The sequence below is a fragment of the Triturus cristatus genome, chromosome 5_2 (assembly GCF_964204655.1).
Source record: "Triturus cristatus chromosome 5_2, aTriCri1.1, whole genome shotgun sequence".
Lineage (NCBI taxonomy): Eukaryota > Metazoa > Chordata > Amphibia > Caudata > Salamandridae > Triturus > Triturus cristatus.
In genome coordinates, this window is record NC_140588.1 from 44,840,278 (window position 1) to 44,861,997 (window position 21,720).

A 21,720-nucleotide genomic window follows, 5' to 3' on the forward strand; every position below is an offset into this window, starting at 1 on the left:
GAGTATAAAGAGGTCATAATTATGAAGTATATTGTTGTCATAAAAAATAGGTTCTTCACTTTGATGCTCTAAAATTTTTAAATTGTTCAAAAATTCTCTCACTTGATTAAATTATGTGAATTTTGAATTAATTTGGATTAAAATTGATTGGAATTAAGTACCCAGGCTGACATTGAATAAATTCTATGCGCCAGTTGAAATTCAGGGAAATAAGTATCGGTATCTGCATTGTGATTTTTTAATTCTACAGCTTGTAGAGGCATTGAGGCAATGGTACCATTTTAATCAGGGCAACCCTCCCCATCAGGTATTCTTTCCGGGACACCTCCCTCCAGAATTCCCAACAGGAAGAGTAAGGACTTAGCCTGATTCACTCTGGACTGTATCAAAACAGATAATGAAGGCACTTTTGTGTTGTCTTCGTTTCAGTTCCACATCACTCCCTGCAGTTTAAGTAAACCTCAATATGAAAAAGTACGCTGATGAGGGTGATGATTCATAAATTGCTCCATGAGTTGCAGCTTCTAATCATCTTTGTGGATATTGTGCAAATGCACCTGAATTTTAGTTTTTTGCGGTCTGTTAGTACTTTCTATGTAGTGTTGATTACAGGACAAGTTATTAAGTAGACCACGTTTGTGCTTTCACAGTTTATCAAATCTAAAAAAAATTTAGGGGTAGCCATTCGTTGAAAGTTCCTTAGTTTTAGATATACCCTGTTTGCAGATTAAATATTATTTGCAGGTGTAAAAGCCTATTGGCTGTAGGAGGCATGTTGAATATTCCTTTTTATCCTGAAAAAAGAAAGGAGACAGTTTGTCCCTCAGGTTCGACACACGTTTATAGCTGAGCTGTTGGAAGATTTGGATGTCATCTTTTATGGTGGGATTACTGGTGAGGAGGGACCAGTGTTTCTGTAAGGACTTATGGATATGGTGATGGCCTTGGATATATTTAGTTGCTGCAAAATGATGTCTTGGTCTCTGAAATTAAACATACGGGCCATAATGGCCCTGGGGGCACCCCTCCTGAGGCTGCAGGACCAATGCCCTGTGTGCCCATTTCAATTTTGAAGAATTTCAACAGCTTTTTAGATCACAGTACTGTCACAATCAAGTCCTCTAAGAAGAGATCAGCTGAGTGCCCCTCTGCTTTCTCAGAAAACTCCACTAAGCACAAATTGTTACTCTTGGACCTGCCCTCTGATCTACCGCTTTGTCTTCCAACACTGCAGACACAGCCTAGACACTGTTTCTTTCAGTTATTTTACTTCACGCTTGAGTTCCGAGACTAACCTTCTATTTCCGTGACCCTGTCTGCCACTTTCTTGAGATCTGTGTGCGGTAGATTAATGTTGGTAGCCACCCAATCTAACTTGACCACCAACTCCTCCCTGGAGTATTTGATTGCTGCCATCAGATCCACTAACATCAGGGCACTGTCCCCTTGCTATCCACTCCCTAAGAAGTGTCTTCCCTCCGGTTGGATAACATTCATAGTTCACTATTTTGTTCGCCCGCACCGGCTTGGCCGGTATATCCTTCCCCATTATATCATGCTGTACATCCATTCCAACCAGTCCACTGACAAAAAGGCAACTATTCTCATCACAACCTATATTTGACTGTTGGCCCGACGGCACCTGGTATCAAGAAGCAGGCACTACTTCAGGGCCAGGGTCCCCTCTGACAGTCCAGGTCGACCCCTTGCCCCCACCAGCCCGATATGCTGCTTACCTCTAACAACCATGGGGGCGAAAGCCGAGTTCATCTCTCCCCCGTCAGCTCGGGACACTTAGTCACGTCTGGCCCCCAAGGGCCTCCAGAAACACCTCCTCCAGATCTTTATTGTGCAGCATTCTGCTCAACAGGTGGCCCCTTCACTCACAGTGGGCCCCCCAATATGGTCACGCCTTAGTCTACTCCAAAGCTCCTCCCGGGCCTGATCAGGCTCATTCTCATTGATGTGGGAATGCATTGGGCCTTGCAGGGGGCACTTCACCCAGCCACCTCCACACTGTTTCTGCTTGTTGCCCCACAGGAGTGTCCAGGAACTCAAGGTTGGCAAATAACATTGCAGCCACTTGCTGCATTCACAACCCCCCCTCACCCAGTACACAAGGTCCCCCCGGGAGGCATCCTCCAGGCCCCGCAAACCCAGGGGAATGTTCAGGCTTTCATTCTTAGAAGCCTCTGCGGGCAGCTTCACACTCATGCCTGCCTGCACATAGTATTACATGTGGCTGACATGCTCCAGGGGCCCATGCTTCAAGCCCTCACCCTGCTATGCTCAGGCCTCTCACTGCAGCTGCTTTGATGCAGTGCAGCTGCGTTACTCTAGACTGGTAGGACCATTCACCTCACTGCCGACCTGCACACAGCTACTCTGTGCACAGACACATGCCTCAGGATTTCCTTTGGTTCGGCTGCCTTGATGCAGCTTGGCAGAGGACATACAGATTTGCAGAGCTCAACCACCGTGCCCCCATTAGTCACGTTTCTCGCACCCTCCCTTCACCTATAAATTAAGCATTGGGTCCAGAATTGTTTCATGGCAATGGCAAGACCCATACTACAGGATTTATGGCAGTATATGCTGTCGCCGGTGGGATATTACCAAAAAACGGTTAGTCAGCCATGTTTCCAGACACCCCCCCCCTACTTTACATACCTCTTTAGGATACAACCACTGTGGTAAATAAAATATCACGCTGTCATAATTTTTCAGATATCAATAAGATCATGCATAAAGCAAGAGGCTGAGTCTGTGGTATCAGATTCATAAAGTGCTTTATTCCAATAACTCGAGTCAAAGGGAGAATATCACCATCACCAAAAAAAGGATCTGGACGGGGCTGAAAAGTATTCTCAATATTCTCAAAACATTATTCACAGAGTACAGTATATATACATTTCTCAATTGTACGTAAGCAAGAGAGCAAGAGAGAATGAGATAAGAGCATGTGGGCGTGTAAGTAGGCGTGAAGGTGGGCGTCCATGTGGGCGTCCACTTGATGATAATGGGTAATTTGTCATGTGTGGGTGGATACCTGGAGATGATTTCGCAATGTCAGCAGAAATACTTGGCAGAGATGCGCGCGCAGCAGCATGACGTGTGATAGACGTGCAACTAGAGGGAGAAAGGGACTTGACATTTAGCTCTACATGTGGAGACAAAAGTCTGGGGTTATGTCAACCTAATCCCAAATCATATCTAATATCCTATGTTTAAAGAACTGTGTTATCCACAAGGGAAGGGCTCTCGGACAAAATCTATTCTATACTGACTGTGAGTGCGTGTACAAGCGTCTAAGTGTCTATATGAGATGCAAGGGGCAGAAACTTTCCATGGTAACAGGGCTATGAATTACTTGCATGAAGACAGCGAGGCCGGGCCCTTTTGCTCGGTAGCTGGAAGAATGTTTACTTAAACTACTAGACAGGAATGCATCGGCTGAGGAGCAAAGTAGATAATTCGAAGGTGAAATACGGTTTCTTGGCAGGCAGGCAAAACTGGCCGAGGCAGGCACCGTTAGCCGCACAGGGAGTAGGACAAAGTTCATGGATACAGATGCGGGCTCAAACTGATGCTGTCAGAGGCAGAGAGCAGGGAAAGGCTTTGAGGACAGAATCGGGCCTACTCTGCCTGAACTGCAAAAATAGAGTAACTTAGCCATAAAAAGTCGGTGGCCTTTCATACTTAGGAATCGAATATCCAGCCCATTCATGGCGGATCTGACAGAGGACATGTTGACGGTGGACGCACATGTATTTGCGTCTTCATAACTGGAACTGGAGGGAAACATACATGTACTTGTGACATGCACATAGAACCGTTGGGGTCCAAGATAGGGGACATAACTGACCAGGAAAATCCACATTTCCACACCACTTGGAAGTTCCTTTCTTACAAGTTGACCTCACACATCCTCATCAGATTCCCTTCCTCAAACATCCCTGTCTTCTTCTTCAATTTATCGTAACCCTGATACCTTGCTACCCTTCACTCAATGGATGTTTGTCCAAATCAAAGCAATTCTCTCTTTCCATCCATGCAGGAACCACCTTGGTGAAAGCCACTCTTCCCTTCAACAAAAAAATTGTATTTCACCTGTAGCTGCATAAGATGTGATCTGTAATTCCACATCATGTTTTTCTCTTCTTGTCTCTAACATAACCCAACACTTATTGCAAGCTGGATACATTCACCCAATACCCGGTTGAAACACTCCATAAAACCGTTTTCACGAGGATGGTAAATCGCTGTTCTGAGATGCCCGATTCCTTCTTTATCAATAAAAGATTCAAATTCCTTGGAAACAAATTGTGGACTTTTATGAGACCCAACATCTGCAGGATAGCCCTCTCTCGTAAATACTTCTTCACAGAAAGAAATAATCTTGGAAGATTGAACCTCATTCATAAAAGCAACTTCAGGCAATTTGGAGTCAAATCCATCATTACAATGGAAAATCTACTTTCTGGACCCAGACAGTCAATATCAATAGCCCCCTTCTCACACGCTCTCTTCGGAAATTCTACAGGCACAATAAGAGTTTCAGTTGCTGTGCGGGTTTTGTCACTGCTCGTGCAAGGCACTCAATTCCAAACAAATCTTTCAATTGTTCTATCCATGCAAGCCTACCTTAATTTGACTCAGGGGCTTCCTCTTCATAGTATAAACACAACAGAATAGGGGGTCTATTGGTAGACAGCACAAGATTAAAGTAAATGAAAAGTAGTGTGTGAAAATATCAAACCCATGCAGAGTCAGAGCAGAGCACGGAAAACCATCAAACCGACTCAACCAAAGAGACCAAAGTTGAGAGCAAAGTCACCTCTCACAATCAGTTCATATCATATGGTCTCCACCAAGAGCCGAGGTGTGTCTCTTAGTCATAGAGACTTCCTCATTGGTGTAAGGCTCTCTTGCTCATCTGGGTTGATAAAGAAAGGTCCAAAGGTCATGTGACAGACTATGACCACCAGACAGAAAGAGTGCAGTGCAAAGAAAGATGTGAAGTTTAAAAAGAGATTGTGTGAAGAGTATGATATAATTCACTCATTTCTACACATCTCAATTAAAAGGGTGCGTGAACAAAAAAATAATAATATATATCAAGCAGTGCCAGCTAGTCACTGTTGAATGAGGGTCAACATGTTTCAGCCTGCGCGGGATTATGGCCCAAGGCTTTCTTCAGGACCTATATAACTTAGTGCTACTGCATTCAGAAAGATGGATTCCAAAAGGTGAAAATATAAAGTGTGAAACCTTAGCATAGGAAGAGGTAATCAATACAACCTCACTTGTGTCCTAATCCTCTATATCACAAGGTGCTAGCATCACCTGAGGAGAAAGGACAGTTAACACACATAGTAAGTTCATTTTAGAAATAATGTGCTGTCTGTATACAAGCAAAATTAAACATAAAAGTGCCTGGTTCATTGCTATGAAAGATAAAGCGCAATGCTTACCCAACGTGATCAGGGATTGCACCTCACCTACCCCGGAACCTGGCTCAGGTTAATGAGGCCCCGCTCTGCATCGTGGGTGAAGAAAGACAAAAACGATTTTTTTGGTATTTATTCATTTTGTAATTAATTAAAACTACACGGGGACAGCTAAAAGCCAAAATGTACTCCTAGCTGTTCAAATGTGCTACGTGAAAACGTAGCGAACTCCTAACCCCCCAAAAAAAAAATGTACTCCCATAAGTGCTAATAACCCCTCTAGTGAATCAACTCCTTGAAATGGTGTTGTTATTAAAAATGCCAAATCTATATAGACTGGTTCGTGTCCCTAGCTAGTAAGAGGCCAGAGCCAATCGTCATCTGTCTCTTTAAAAACTATGGAAAAAAAGAGGCAACCATTCTGCTAAGTTGTCTCTGTTCTAAATAGTAAGGCGCGCTTGTAAGTATACCTCATATCAACTCTCCTCAACAGACTAGTGAATGGAAAGGAAAGCCCGAGATTCGCGCGCTCGATTTAAATGCAGTACAGCTTACCTGTCCGTCGTTGCCCCTAGCTTTCCTAAGCAGGGTGGGAGGCAACGTACCGGAACGGGGAGCGTGTACAAATACTCTCGTAACGTAGGACACGCCTTACGCTAATTGGCAGAAGACTACGGCGGCCGCCGTGTCCAAATCGATAAAACTACAGCGAAGATAGCATGCCTCATGGGAAATGTAGTCTAACGTTTCGCGCCTTCCGTTGCATGTCTGGAAGTTGCGATCGGCAGCAAGTCTGAGTTGGTGAAACTACAGAAAACGGCATGCCTTATGGGGGATGTGGTTGATCTCTGTAAACGCGCTTGGAGGTTGACTGCGTGCAAAGCCTGAAAAATGCAGACTACTGTGGGTGTGGGGTAGCCTATTTATTTATCCCTCGATCCACCATCCAAACTGCAGTTTTACTCTGTATTGTTTCCAAAATCGAGTGGATCCGAGGGACCCAAATCACTACCATCACCTGCTCGGTTATAAGGTCCCCGATAGCGTTACAGTGTGAAAAAAGTTCGTTAAATATACTCTGCTATTGGGTGATGTCCTTAATGCACACCATATTTAATTAACCACTTGCTTTCATGCTGGTGTCACGCAAGGGTATAAATAAGCTCCTCTCTGCTAGTTTAAATAGTTAACATCTAGTGTTTCTCATTTTCTGGTTATTAGGTAGTATAGTGTTTTGTAAAAGACTCATTTACATACTATTGTCCCACAGAGATCAAAGATTCGTGGGCCCCCCGGTGTTACTATTACAGTAGTTCACAGCTAGTGTTCCTTGTCAAAGTCCCAGTGGTAAACACCATGATTTGGCGACTAGCCGGGGTTGATTCTTTATCCAATTTGACAAAAGAGAAACATTGGAACTGGAAAGCCGCAATGCCTCATACCAATACACAGCAAAGTTGAATGACGCCACTCCTCACTGTTGGATACTCGTCCATGGGATTTCATCGTTTAAGCCCAAGGTGTCACAGCATAGCCTATACACCCATCTTTGCTCTTTGGTGAATAGAAACCTGGAGACATCACTGGCGTGTTGTGGAATGATCGGTTTCTCCAGTATTGTCCAGTGAAAATCATCAGCAGTGTGATTGGCTTCTGTGTAATGTCTGGTGAGTTTTGTGTTGGTTTTACGGCACCTAAAGGTGCTCTTATGCTCTGACATACGTAGTCTCACCTTTCGGGTGGTCATACCTACATACCTCATCTTGCACGGGCATGTAAGTAAATAGATAACATTACTGCTGTTGCAGTTTGTGAACTGAGTCTGCAACCAGGGTCTGTCGGTCCCAATATCAACCGAAGAACTCTTGGTAGTCTGTGGACACACTGAACAAACCCCACAAGGATGGTGTCCCGTCACTGCTGGAAGGTCCCATAAAGTACCTAGTGGTCTACTGGGCCCAGTTGATGGTCGTGTATGGACCAATCTGTCCTTGATATTGCCTGATCTTTTGAAAGCAAAGAGGGGCATCGCTATTTTCTCCTGGCAACTATTTAATATCCTCCAGTGTTTTTTGATGCTTCTCTTTATGTCGTTGGATAGTGAGCAGAAAGTGCTGACCATCGTGAGACGTTCCAGTGGTGGCTTAGGTACAGGTGGTTCCAACAGAGCTTCCCGATTGTTATTCCTCTTCATAGCCAACAGACCACCATGAGTAAAATGCAGTAGTTGCATCAACCTACTTTTCACTTTTTTGCCACCATCAATCTGTCACTTCTCTGAACAATATCATTCTCTACCGACAATTCTTTCCAAACAGACAATTCACTCAAATGCCTCCTATCTCTACTTGCCACACCTTTCCACAATGTAATTGGTTCCTCAACAGTTGCAACACCACATTGTCATGCACTGCCAGCTTCTATTCACCAATAAAACCAGGGGAGGGCAGGAACTAATAAAAGGTCCAGCACCCTTGCTCCCAAGAACAAATATAGAAATATTGATAGGGTAACTCTTCCTGAAATAGTATATTTCGGGGTGGAAAAATGGAACACATGAGGGGATCTTCCTATTTAGGTAGTAGTGCACTCCAAAACTTGTGAGGGTATCATGCTTCATCATTGGGCTTTCTTTTGCTCCTTGTGGGGTCAGCGATGTATTACCCCACGGTCCCCACAAAAGGGCTCTTTGTTGGAGATCGTTTAATCAAATAGCTGTCATGGTGAGTTTCGGTATGTTTGGGTATGTGGGGTGCATGAGGTGTAGAGTTAAAAATACCTAAGGAATACCAAAAAACGTATTCTCCGGTCCCCTTGGTAGAGATAAAAGCAACGTGTTAATTGTTAGCTCCTAATAATGAGGAATTAGCATAGGTCGTGTAGGTCAACATGTTTCACGCCTTAGTGTTCCAGGAGGGATCCATGGCATTTCATCAGGACCAAAAGAATGATACTTGAATATCCCTACCCTAAGTCAGGGTAGGAAAGATGAGTGTTGGTATTTAATGATCATCAATTTATACTCCTGCAATGTTGGGAAAGTACCTTATGGTGTGTAAAACAATAGTGGTTGTCCTATGTTCCAGCCCTATAATTGTGAAATTCGTGCCCCTTAGATCATAGCGGATGACTGCGTCAATGCTGAGGCGTTAAATATAGTCAGCATGGAGTGAAGTATAATCACCTACCCCTTTGTCTGCTAGCCTGGAGATGATCTTGATTAGGTAGTTTCTGAACTTTGTGTGAGTTCTCCTCTTTATTAGGAGCTAACAATTAACACATTGCTTTTATCCCTACAAAGGGGACCTCAGAATAAATTAGATTTTTGGTACTCCTTAGGTATTTTTAACTCACCACTTCACCCACTCCGCATCCACCATCACAGCTATTTGATTAAAAGATCGCCGACAAAGAGACCTCTCGCTGGGCCCATGGGGTATTGCAGCACCGACCCCACGAGGAACAAAAGCCTGATGATGAAGCATGACACCCTCACGGTTGTGTGAGGGCACTACTTCCTAAATAGGAAGATCCCTCCTGTGTTCCATTTTTCCACTCTGTAATTCACTCTTTCGGGAACAGTTACCCTATTAATATTTCCAGTGTCCGTTCATCTTCACAAGAAAGAACATCATTGTTCCTTATCAATTGGAAAAGGTCCCCCTCTCATTGCTTCCAGGAATTTCAACTTGGGTTTCATCCCATTCGAAGACGAGGTGTGTTCCAAATGGTCCACTCCATTCACCCTAAACTTACATTTCTCTACTCCAATTGAGAGTCCAGCATGTTCTAGGCTGTACAACACACTCTCTAACATGACATCTTGTTGAATGATGTCAGATCCTCACACCAGTATGCCATCCTGGAAACAAAGGACATTGTTTAATCCACTCTAAACAACTTTCATAATTTTCTGAAACACGGCTGATGCTGTAGCCAGCCTGAAAGGCATTTGCACAAATCGACACGTGCCATGTGGTGTTAAAAATGTAGTTAGGTTTTCTGACTCAGGGAGAACTTGCACTTCATGATAAACCTTTGATAACTTCAATGTGGTGAAATATCTGGCTTCCCTCACATTCATCAAAATCTCACCAATGTGCGGCAATGGATGATGATCAATTCAAATACTACGGGGTGTGGTCTCGCCGTGCTGCAAGATGGCCACGCAGTAAGCGAGCTCTGCCGGCCGAGTCAGTGATCGATCTTGTGAAATCACACCCAGGCTGCCCAGCAATTGCTCTGGATTGATATTAAAATCCCCATCTAAGATACTTCTGATGTCGATGTTCATAATTTCAGAAACAAGAAAGTTCCAATTTTGGTTTTTAACACGAAAACCACTATCTATATACATGTGCACAGGACTTTGTTCTACTAATCAGGACACACTGTTGGCTGGCGAGTGCGGGTGGCCGGGCCCAGCTGCTTGGTCCCAGTTGCTTTGGGGGCTAGCGGTGAGCGCCTCGCTGACCTGGGCAGTGCTTCTATGTCCGACGATAAGGCCCATACATTTGCACAGCACCAGCGGTCCCTGGCAATGGAGCATCAACACAAGCACTAGATACAGCAGTGCATCAGTAGCTGAGGTGAAGACGCACTTGTGACTGCAGCAGGGGAATCTGTGAAGGCACACTACATCCGCTGGGGCCACTGAAACATTGACAGGCATAGGTGGTGGTGTGGCTGGAGCGCGTAGAGTGGTGCCGGGCCTGGCAATCTACCTTGTGCGCGTTGACCTCTCCATCAGGACACCAGCTTTTAGCCTTAAATCATATTTAATATGGGCAAGCACGAAGGGAGACTAACTAAACTTTCATTTGAGCAATAGAGAAGTGCCGGGCAGGTGGACCACACAGAGGACAGTTGAACAGTCCCTGACTGAGCGGAGGACTCTGATGTGCACGATTTGGACTTGAGAGAAATACAATACTTCTATATGTCAAAACAAGCCTAAAAACATTGATGCTAAGCTGGGCCTACTTGCATCATGCCTAAAAAAGGTCAAAGGGAGAGTGGATGAGCATGATACCCGGACTGACCAGCTAGAGACCAGAGTCTCTGATATTGACGACAGTCAGGCAGTAGCAAAAGAACAACTTCTGCTCATGGATATGGTCCTGGAGCGTATGAAGCTTAAGAATGAAGACCTCAAAGCCTGTTTGAGGTGAAATAATATTCGCATCGTGGGGGTGCCGGAGAGCACAGCGATCGCCAAAATGGAGGATTTCGTGGACATCCTGCTTAGAGATCTCATTGAGATTGACCTGTCATCGGTATTCATCGTTGAAAGGGCCCACAGATCCCTTGGCCCTAGTCCCCCTCCTGGTGCTCCCCCCGGCCTATTGTGGTGTGACTGCTGAATTATAAGGACCATGATACAATACTTAGACTGGCTCGGGAAAAGGGACAGATGCAGTACAAAGGTGATAAATTGTCCTTTTATCCCGACTTCACAGTAGCGGTGCAGGCTGCCTGAAGAGACTTCATGCCAGCCAAGCATCTGTTACAGCAGGTGGGGGTACAGTATGCCCTCCTGCACCCAGCCAAGCTGAATATCATGCAAGAGGGCAAGGCCCATTATTTCACAGACACAAAACAGGCCCACAAATTTGCTAAACAGAAAATTAAACCAGCAAGATCCCATTCAGGCTCACAGCATTCCTCAGCGGAGACACGTTTGAGTGACAATGACTAACAAACATGTACTGAAAATGTTAAAGCACGATATACAGCAGCCTGCATACAGTTTATGTGCAGTTACCCCAATAACTGTTTTGGTATAATTAGACGATGTAGAAAGTTGTCTATGGCTCTTGTTGCATTGGTCCGGGCAGGTGTGTCCCCTTGGGATTTTCCTTTTTTTCCATAATACTGTCCACCTCTCATTTTCATTTTTTTAATTGGGTTGCTCTAATACAAACATACTCGGCCACCCAGCCTCTACGGTGGGCAGTTAGCTCTGTGGTAGCATGGCCCCAAGGCATTATTCCCGGATAGAACTATTGGGGTGTTGGGTGTCACAACCTGATTGGGGGGTTGGTGTGGGTGGGGGAGGGGTGTAGTTACTTTACTGTTACTAGGAAGTTGGGGCGTAGAAAGGTTTGTCATTGCTGTTGGCCTAAGTCTGCAAAAAGATGCCTTTGCATCAGTTACTATCATGGATCTGTCATACACACAACATATACACATACTAAGCTGTGACCTCACTGGTGCAGGACCCTTTTTTCTTCCCTCCAATGCTGATGTACATTTCCTTACGTGGAATATACACGGGCTAAATGACAGCAGGAAGGCTCGGCTTGTAGACGCCTACTTGATCAGGAACAAAACTGACATTTGTGTACTCCAAGAAACGCATTAATACAGGACAGGCCTCCCTAACTTGTTAACACAGGGGTGGAGCATGTCGTACACTTCTACCTATTTCAACTATGCATGAGGGATATGTATCCTCATACGTAAGGGCCTTGCATGGAAAACGTCCCACTGCATTAGTGACACCGTCTGTAGATATGTCATATTAGTAGGTGCCCTGTTCAACCACCCCATAGGGCTGGCTACTATCTACGGACCAAATGTGGATGATCCCGAGTTCTTCATCAAGGTATGGCACCTAATCACTAATACTGGCACTCGGACAGTGATCTTGGGTGAGGACTTTAATGTTCCACTAGATGACATGTTAGATAGACGAGGTTGCACCAGGCACCCACACCCTACAGCAGCTGCTGCCTTACACGCCATCATCACTGATAATCACCTAGTCGATGTCTGGCGGGAAACACATTGGGAAAACTGGGAGGGTACTGGTTTATCTCTACAATGCAAAGCCTGGTTCAGGATTGATTATTGCTTAACTACTGAAGACGTACAACAATGGCTGCGGCCGGTTACTCACCTCTCACATATACTTTTAGACCATGCACCGATCTGCTAACCATCCAGCCTCAACACGCTCTATGCGCTCCTTCGCATGCCGCTTACCTCAAAGAGCCCTCCGGGACTCCGTCTTTCGAGCAGAGATCCATGCAGCTATACTTGAATATTTCGAGTTGAAGACAGGGTCAGTAGGCTTCCCCTCCGTACTATCGGATGCATTTAAATCTGTCATACGCGACGTTTGCATTGCTAAACAACATGGTATATTGAAATCTATTCATGGCACGCTGACAAAGCTAGAAAATGACATTACAGCTCTGAAATGCGACTCCTTCCACACTGATGATCTGGGCACGTTGGCCAGTATCCGTGAAAAAATGTCTACATATCAGGAAGAAGCCCTTCGGGAAACACATTTGCTAGACAAGGAAACCCATGCCTGAAGTTATGGGGCGAGGGATAGGCCTGGCAGAACCCTTGCTCTCTTTTAAAAGTGTCATGTTTCGCCGCCGAAGAGAGCCACCCGCTGGCCATGCCACGTAACTGCACAAAAAGGCAGTTACACTGGTCAGGACTACGTCTCCCACAACTCCCTGGGAGAGGACCCGGTAGTCAATGGGAACACGGGCTATAAAGGCTCAGCCTTCCTGTCCTCAGGTGTTTGTCAATCCTGATCAGCACGGACTTTGAGTCGGACGCATCTCCAGTTCCCCCGTGTGCCGTGCTATACGCGCTGCGCAGTCCTTACCTTGTTCCAGCTGAGGTTCCGTGGGAGAGTGTGGGAGAAGCGCTGTGAGACCCTCGGAGTTCCAAACAACCTTGATGCCAGACAAGTGGCACCCCGCACCCTGGATCTCCGAGCGGGGAAACGGAGCACGCAGAACGATACCCGGTAAGGACCCCGCCTGAAGCGAGTCACAACTTTATGGGCATTTCTTTTGTTTCCTTGTAAACTTCCGCCTGCTGTGGGACAGGGACTCCCGCCAGGGTTCCCACCAGAGGCACACACAATTTCCTGGCTGGGCATTTATTTTACTTTACGTTTTCATGGCCGCAAAGTAATAGGGGCTTCCTGGAGCTGCCACGGAGGGACCCTTGCTGGACCAACCCCATCTTTTTCGCCGAACGCTTGGAGCCGCCTGAAAGGCTCGGATAGCGTAATTGCATCCTGAGCACCAGCGCGCTTGGAGCCGGTTGAAAGGCTCGGAGAGCGACGCTATCAAACCTCAAAGGAAGTGACTAGTTCTCCCATGAACTTCGTCGAGGTGATTCACCGCAAGGGCAACCACGACGCCAAGTGCCTGCAAGGGGGGATATTGTCTACTTCTCTGGGACTGTACTGTGGCTGGACCTCGCCTGTAGTTATATAAGTGTTACTGATTTTCAGACACCGGGCCTCCTCTTTCCGTTTGTTGGTATAGCAAGCTAAACTACAAGGCGCTGTGCTCTTCTCTTCCAGGGCTCTCGAGGGACACACAACTAGAGTGAGGCTTTAACTCTAGACTCGCTCTTCTGAGGGTTTCGCAGCTACTTCCTCCTGAGTCCTTCTGTTCCCTTTCCCCTGTGGTGGTGTTGCCCGCTGAGCGCTATTTGGCGGCTCTCGAGTGTTTCCATCAAGGCGGAGAGGGTGATTGAGCAACCAGCATCGCTCCCGCTGTATCCGGCTTCTGAGGTTAGTGTCTAACCTATCTGTACACAAAAAAAGCCCCATTCCTCCACTTATATCTCTGTTCTTTTAGAGTCGGAGACCATGGTTATCTTTTTCAAGTAATCCTGTTGGCATGCCCTGCAGACCTTCAGGCATACTTGGAGTCCCTACAACTTGTCTGACGCACACAGTGAATTCTGAAACTGCCCGATCACGTTGGATGATATACAACAAGCAATCACTGGCCTATCCCCTGATAATAGTTATGTGACAATGGGGTAAACCCGAATGGCCACTGGACCCGGGTACAATTTGGTACAGAAAATATGTGTCACAGTGGCAAACAATTGCACAGATAAATACAGAACAATAGACTGAATCTTGATTATTCAGTCAAAATTAAGCATCACCATGTAGGTTTTCAAAAAATGAAGGTATTTTTATGTTTAGTCACAAAAAAACATAAATGAATTAAGTCGACAGACATAATACCTGTCACATTTAAACATTAAAAATGGTGCACAAAGGTAAAGTGACAAGTGCATGGGAAGGGTTTGTGAAAGTGATGTGGGAGGGAAAGGTAGTGCCGGTTGTACACATCAGCATTTAATTATTTCAACCTATCCAGCCAGATGTCTGGCAGAAAAACATATGGAAAATCATAACATAGAACAATTGATGCAGATATACATTCTCTGTCATCTATGTTTGACACGCTAATGAAGCTGTCGACGTTTCGACCCCCATAGACCAAGGAAACTTATGCCTTAACGTGGGGTCTTCATCAGGACCAACATGATAGAAGGGGAGGGGGATGTGGTGGCACCTTAGGACAATAATGGGGATTAGTCTGGTGATGCGCGAAATAAGGAATTAATCAAGGGTATTGCAAAACGAAGATATATTTACCAATAAGGTACCGCGAGAGACTTCAGGCTGTAGTTTGGGGAGAAAGGACCCGATGGGCTCCTAAGGAGACAGAAGCAGAGACGACAAAGCTAGAGAGAAATATGCACCCTAGCAGGCTAAAAGAGTCAAGAAAACTTAGGGGGACTAATAATTTCAAATTGCTACTGTGTTAGTTTGTTTTCAAATCCAAGGTAGATCAGTAACCATAGGGCTAGAGGTAAAAAGGAGAGAACTACGGTCAAGGGACTACACACATGTAAATACCGGTACGCGAAAGAACTGACAGTCACCGCAGGTAGAACTGATGCCTGATGTAACTATTCAAATTGCCTCAACATTGCCATGTCAGCAGTTGAAATCTGGTGTCCGTAGTTAAATCCAAAGGATACGGACAGAACTGTCAGAGTTAGCCCTTGGATGAGGGATGGGAGGCAGTCTGTGTGACTATTTAAAAACAGTCCGATCAATACATAATGTGCGGGGAGGTTATCACAGCTGAACGTGGTGCAGAGAATAAAATGAAAATGAAATGAAATGAAAATTGGTTTTTGTAGAGCGCGTGTTTGCCTTGGCGTCTTAGCGCTTGCTGCCACTACGTCAAGACAAGAGAAACTTACGATATTGTGGGGATACATGTGAATAGCCAAGTTTTTAGTCCCTTTCTAAACTGTAGCAAATCACTTTGCATTCTAAGATGCAAAGGCATAGTATTCCAAAACTTAGGAGCCAGGTGTCGAAAACTTCTGCCACCCCACTTCAGCGTCCTTACTTTTGGAACCACAAGCAGGTGGGCTGTCGCAGAACGCAGACTTCTCAGTGGGGTGTACCGTTTGCAGTATTGACCTATCTGTGAAGGTCCCAACCTATGCAAACTCTTATGTAACACACACATTGACTTAAATTGAATCCTCGCGGATATGGGTAACCAATGTAGTTGTTCTCGAGTGATTTGGCTGATGGAACTAAATTTAGGTAAATCCAGTAGCAGCCGGGCCGCCACATTCTGCAGGGTCTGGAGTTTTTGGATCACACTTTTTTTTGCTCCACTATAGAGTGAGTTGCAATAATCAGTTCTTGACAGGATCAGTGCCGTTACAACCATTTTCCTCAAAGGCATAGGAATAAAAGGAAGAATTTTCCTAAGAATTTTAAGAGTATAGAAACAGGAGAAGGTTATACTATTTACCTGGTCCGTTAAGGAAAGATGGTCGTCGATGAGGACTCCAAGGTTTTTTACCTTCTTTACCGGCTGGGGACATGGTCCTGCTATTTTGGGCCACCAATTTAAGTTCCAGAGAGACATGTCTCCTCCAAACATAACTACTTCCGTCTTCCCGGTGTTCAATTTTAAACAATTATTTTGCATCCAGCAAATAATCGGACTCATGCAGAGCTTAAAACTTTCCGCCACAGTCTCTGGATTTGTGGCTAAAGAGATGATAATTTGTGTGTCATCTGCGTAGCAAATGGCCTTGAAACCGAAGGAGCGAATAAGTTTGGCCAGAGGGGAGACATATATATTAAATAGGGTGGATGAGAGTGCCGATCAGTGGCTGTCGATCAGTGGCTGCAATTAATGCAGATTCAGTGCTATGCTGTGGCCTGAAGCCATGTTGCGCTATATCTAATTTATTGTTAAGTTCTATAAAGGACCGGAGTTCCTCATTTAGCACCTTTTCGAGAACTTTAGATGGGAATTGTAAACTAGTAATGGGACGATAGTTGGCCACTTTGAGGGGATCAAGAGTAGGTTTTTTTAAAATGGGTCTAATCAAGGAATTTTTCCATTCTACTGGGAAATACCCAGATGTGAGATTATTGTTCAATAGGGGTGTCAAGGTTTTTGCTATTGTGTGGGGAACCATGTGAAGAACCATAACAGGACATGGATCCAGGGAAGAGCCTGATTTAATTTCCAGGATAGCTTTCTCAACTCTATCCTGTGTGAGGGAGGAGAAATTTCTGCACGAGACTTTAGTGTCAGATTCATCCATCTTGAACTCGGCTTGACTGATATCATTGCCAACAGTGGAGAATTCTTCATAGACTTTGACCACTTTTTCATAAAAGAATTTGGCAAGTTTGTCACAGAATTGTTTAGTTGTCTTTACTGACTTTACATTACCAAAAGTAATACATTAGCGGCGTGCAATAGAAATGTGACTTAAAACGGACGCAACACTTAAAACTATAGACATGACCTGTATTTTCATTTTTCTCTGCAAAGAGACTTTGCCTTTTAGATTGATGTTGAAACACACTTAGTTCTCTGTGCAAATACCTCTACTAGATTTTACGCTGGCATAATCAAGCCGGTCAGGCTTTGTGCATCATGATTAATGTGCCCATTTCCATAATGACTATGTACCGATTGCACGCTGGCACAATCAAGTCGGTCAACTTTTGTGCGTTATAATTAATGTGCCCGTTTCCACACTGACTGTGTACATCCATATACAACCTGTAGCAACGTGTGATATATGCTTAGCTTATGATATGCATCCATAGCGTTTTCTATGTGGAGCTATGATGGCATGTCCACATAACCCCGGGTTTTACTTGTAGCTTTCACTTCAAATTCCTATGTCACCTTACTGGAAAGAGGGCATTGTATGGCTTCCTATGGTTACCTAGGAAACCAGTCGTAGTGACTTTGACTTTTCCAGCGGACGTGCCTTGCGTGCACGTCCACGTCTGACTATTTTAGCAGGGATGTGAAGGACACTTGCTGTTAGCTCGGAGCTTCGGATAGATCAACTCTTAGGTATGTCACATCGCCTGTTTTTTGTTTTGTTTTGGCGGCAGGACATGATTTAGTTATGAGTTAATTCACTTTTCGCAGATGCACTTGGCTCACGCTGCAGTTTAATTGTATTTTCCCACATCATACGCACCAGCGCTCGGGATCAATCACATAAGTATTTTAACCTTTCACGCTATTACCTGAACGTGAGGGAGTCACTGCTCAGTAAGTCATGTTGAAGTAAGCAACCAACGCAGGTAAGAAGGAATCTTCTTTATTATAATATAAATATCTGCATCCTCAGCTTGCTAGAACAGCCAGGTAATACACTCTGAAGTCCTGCCTTGTCAACATTCTAAGGCAGGCTTCATGTCAGGGTTCTAGAGTTAAACCATTGTGTTAGAGAGAGGGGGGGGGGTTTTGGAATGTACCAAGTGGTAAGATTACAACACATCTTCCTCCCCAACAACTCCAAGGAGGCAAGTTAACCAACATATGATAAGCGAGGGATGACAGGAAAAACACCCTGCAGGATCCCCAAACCACACACAGGTCCCAAGGAAGGATTACACATCATATAATATGTCCCACCATACTGAAATCTTTGTGCCAACTCGGAGCTTTTCTTTCTCAGCCCCCTCCCCTCATTTGAGCTTCCCCAGCACAAGCTTCCTGCACCAGGGTCATGTTGTCTTCCCGGTGGCCCCCATTCCTCATATCCAACGCCACCCGATCCATACTCCATTTTTTCCCATCTTCCAGAATTACTACATTTCTTTTCACCTCCTTAATTTTCTCTGGAGCAAAGTATTTTCCACCTTTGCTACCCATGCTCTCCGGTTTCCTGATATACACACTTTGCCCCTGACTGAGACTCCTCTCTTTTGCACCCCATTTCCTATCATACCACTCCTTGTACTTTTTTTGTCTGGAGTCAGTTTTTTCCCTGAATTCCTCCTTGTTGACCATTACCTTCTCTTTAGGACACAACCAATTAGGAGACAACTTTGAACCAGCCTTCCTGCCTCTCAATAATTCAAAAGGGGTATGACCTGTTGAGAGGCTGGGTGTGGTGTGGTATGACCATAACATGTCTCTAATGGTGGCCTCAATTGACATCCCTGATTTGACAGCCAGTTGAATACACTCTTTCAACATCCGATTAGCCCTCTCCACCTTCCCATTGGCTTTGGGACAGTACAACGGGGTACGCACATGGGATATGGACATGTCTTTCAGGAACTCTTTCATCTCCTCTGAAACGAATTGAACCCCATTATCTGTGACCATGGTGGAGGGAATGCCCTCTTTAGAAAATACCTCACTCATGAAGTCTATAAGTGATTTGGTATTGATGGTATTCACAAATTTACAAGAGATCCAATTTGAGAAATAGTCAATAAGCACCAACAGGTACCACTCATGAGGTCCCTTGGCTCGTATTGGACCTGTGATGTCCAATCCTAACTTGTCCCAAGGGACCCTTGGGATTTCAACCGGTATGAGAGGTGAACGCCTTATGCATCTTGACTTGTCACTGATGCCGCAGGAATAGCAGTCCTTCACCTTATCTTCCATTAACTGATCCATTCCTGGGAACCAGTAATCAGCTCTCAATTTTGCCTTACACATGCTCCTACCCATGTGCCCCTCATGGGTAAGCTCAATAATTTTGCTTCTTAAGCCCTCGGGAGGGACAATTTTCCCAGACTTAAGCAGTAATCTTCCTTCCGTTGACAAGTCATTTCGCACATTCCAAAATGGCTGAAAATCTCCCGGAAGATCTTTGCACTTGTTGGGCCATCCTTGGATTACATAAGACTTGACTTTACTCAGGATGTTGTCCTGATCGGAGTGAAGGTCCCACAACTCTCTCGTTACTGCGGGTATCTTTACTTCCATCACACTCTGTTTACCAATGGCTTCCTCGTCCTATCTTCCTACAGGTGCCCTAGATAGGAAATCAGCCACTTTGTTTTGTTGTCCCGGAACAAAACCCATTTTGAAGTTGAAACCCTGTAGACCCAGGACCCATTTAGCAATACGTGGCGTCATATTCACCATGTCCTTATTACCCAACAAACTGACTAAAGGTTTGTTGTCAGTGTATATTTCAAAAGGCATGCCCCACACATAAAAACTGAAATGCTTGATTGCCCAAAACACTGCCAACGCCTCCTTTTCTATTGTCGAATAGTTGGATTCTGCTGCCGATAAAGTTCTAGAAGCAAAAGCCACCACCTTCATGTTCTCATTTTCTCTTTGTGATAGCATTGCCCCCATTCCTTTATTACTGGCATCCGTGGAGACGATTGTGTCTTTGTTCACATCAAAATTTCCAATGTATGGCGCTGCAGCGATGGCCGCCTTTATGTTTTCCCACGCTCCTTCTTGTTCCTTACTCCAAATGAACTCCATGTTTTTTTTTAACAGATCTCTCAAAGGTTGTGCAATCATGGCAAAGTTCCTGATAAACTTCGACATATATTCTGCTAGGTCTAGAAATGAAAGCACCTCTTCTTTATTCGTTGGTGTGGGTGCTCTCCTCACAGCTTCCACCAGATAATTTTTTGGCTTGATCCCTTCTCCAGAAATTATGTGTCCCAAGTAATCAACCGATGTAACTCCTACCTTACATTTGCTTTCCCTCGTGGTGAAACCCACCTCTTTCAATCTTTTCAACACCCTCTCAACATTCTCATTATGTTCCCCATCATTTGACCCATAAATAAGAATGTCATCTTGGAAACACATTGACTTAGGACAATCTTTGATAACATGTTGCATCACTCTCTGAAAAGCAGAAGCCGCCGACGCCAGTCCAAATGGCATTCTTAAAAATTTGTAATTGCCAAATGGAGTGGTAAAGGCTGTCAAAGGTTGGGATTCTGGATGAAGCTTGATTTGATAATAGGCAGATGATAGATCCAGAACACTAAACACTTTCGCTCCCTGCAAAGTGCTCAGCATCTCATTGATCCTAGGTAATGGATGTCTATCCACTATAATGTTACCATTCAATGTTCTCAAATCCACACAGAGCCTAATGCTTTTTCCCCCATCCTTGGTCGTGATGACAATGGGTGCCAACCATGCTGAACTCTCAATCTCCTGAATGACCCCTTGTTTAACTAATTTTTCTAACTCCAACTTTAAGGGTTCTCTCATTAGTAAGGGGATTGATCGTGTTCTGTGAACCACTGGTATGGCTCCTTCTTTTAACACTATTTTGTGCATATCATTCTTAAGCAGGCCCAACTCTTCATTGAACACTTCTGGATAACTCTTAATCAAATCTGCACCCACCTCTGTGGGATCAATGAGTAGTACCTGCTCACTATTGTTGGGGTCAAGTTTAATACCAAGCTCCTTCTGATGTTTCCATCCCAACAGACTAGATCCTTCACTAGTAATGTATACCTTTCCTACTGTGTGCCTATCCTTGAATGAAATTCTCATCCTTACCATCCCTTCCAAATGTGTAGGAACCCTGTTGTAACCTGAGGGAGCAATGTCTGCTGTTTCAAACTTGACATTATTTTTAGAAAACTTCTCATCAAACACACTCTTTTCCACCAATGTAAAAGGAGAACATGAATCAGCATACACTTTAAAAGATTCCCCATCCAACTTAATCTCACATGTGGGATACGAGGTATTTGCTTCCGTGCTCTCCCCCTCAATCTGAAAAATAAAGCTCTTTTCCTCCCCGTCTTCTGCCTCATTATGTTCAACCACATGAACCTTAGGAGTGAATACGTTACACACCTTGGAAAAATGCCCTTTTTTGTTGCATTTTCTACACACAATATTCCTAGCTGGACATTTCCAATTGTTTGCCAAATGATTATGGCTACCACATCTGAAACACTGCAAACTACCTGCTTTTTTACCTGACACCTCATTGTATTTGTTGTCCACTATACAAACAGCCTCCGTACTAGGCAAGTCTTTCGACTCTGACTTCTCTCTTCCTGCCTCCCCAATTCTCATTTCTTTCATGCATTGTGCTGTGTGTTCTAACCCTTTGGCTATATTAATAGCCTCCTCAAGATCCGGGTTACGTGTAAGCAGTTCTTCCTGAACCT

The 21,720-nt window shown here is 44.6% G+C and overlaps 1 protein-coding gene across 3 annotated transcripts in view; it reads left to right on the forward strand.

Annotated features, from left to right (window-relative positions):
- LOC146822634 (uncharacterized) overlaps positions 1-21,720 on the forward strand; it is a 1,280,275-nt gene that overhangs the window by 346,283 nt on the left and 912,272 nt on the right. The gene's annotated exons all lie outside the window — the stretch shown is intronic.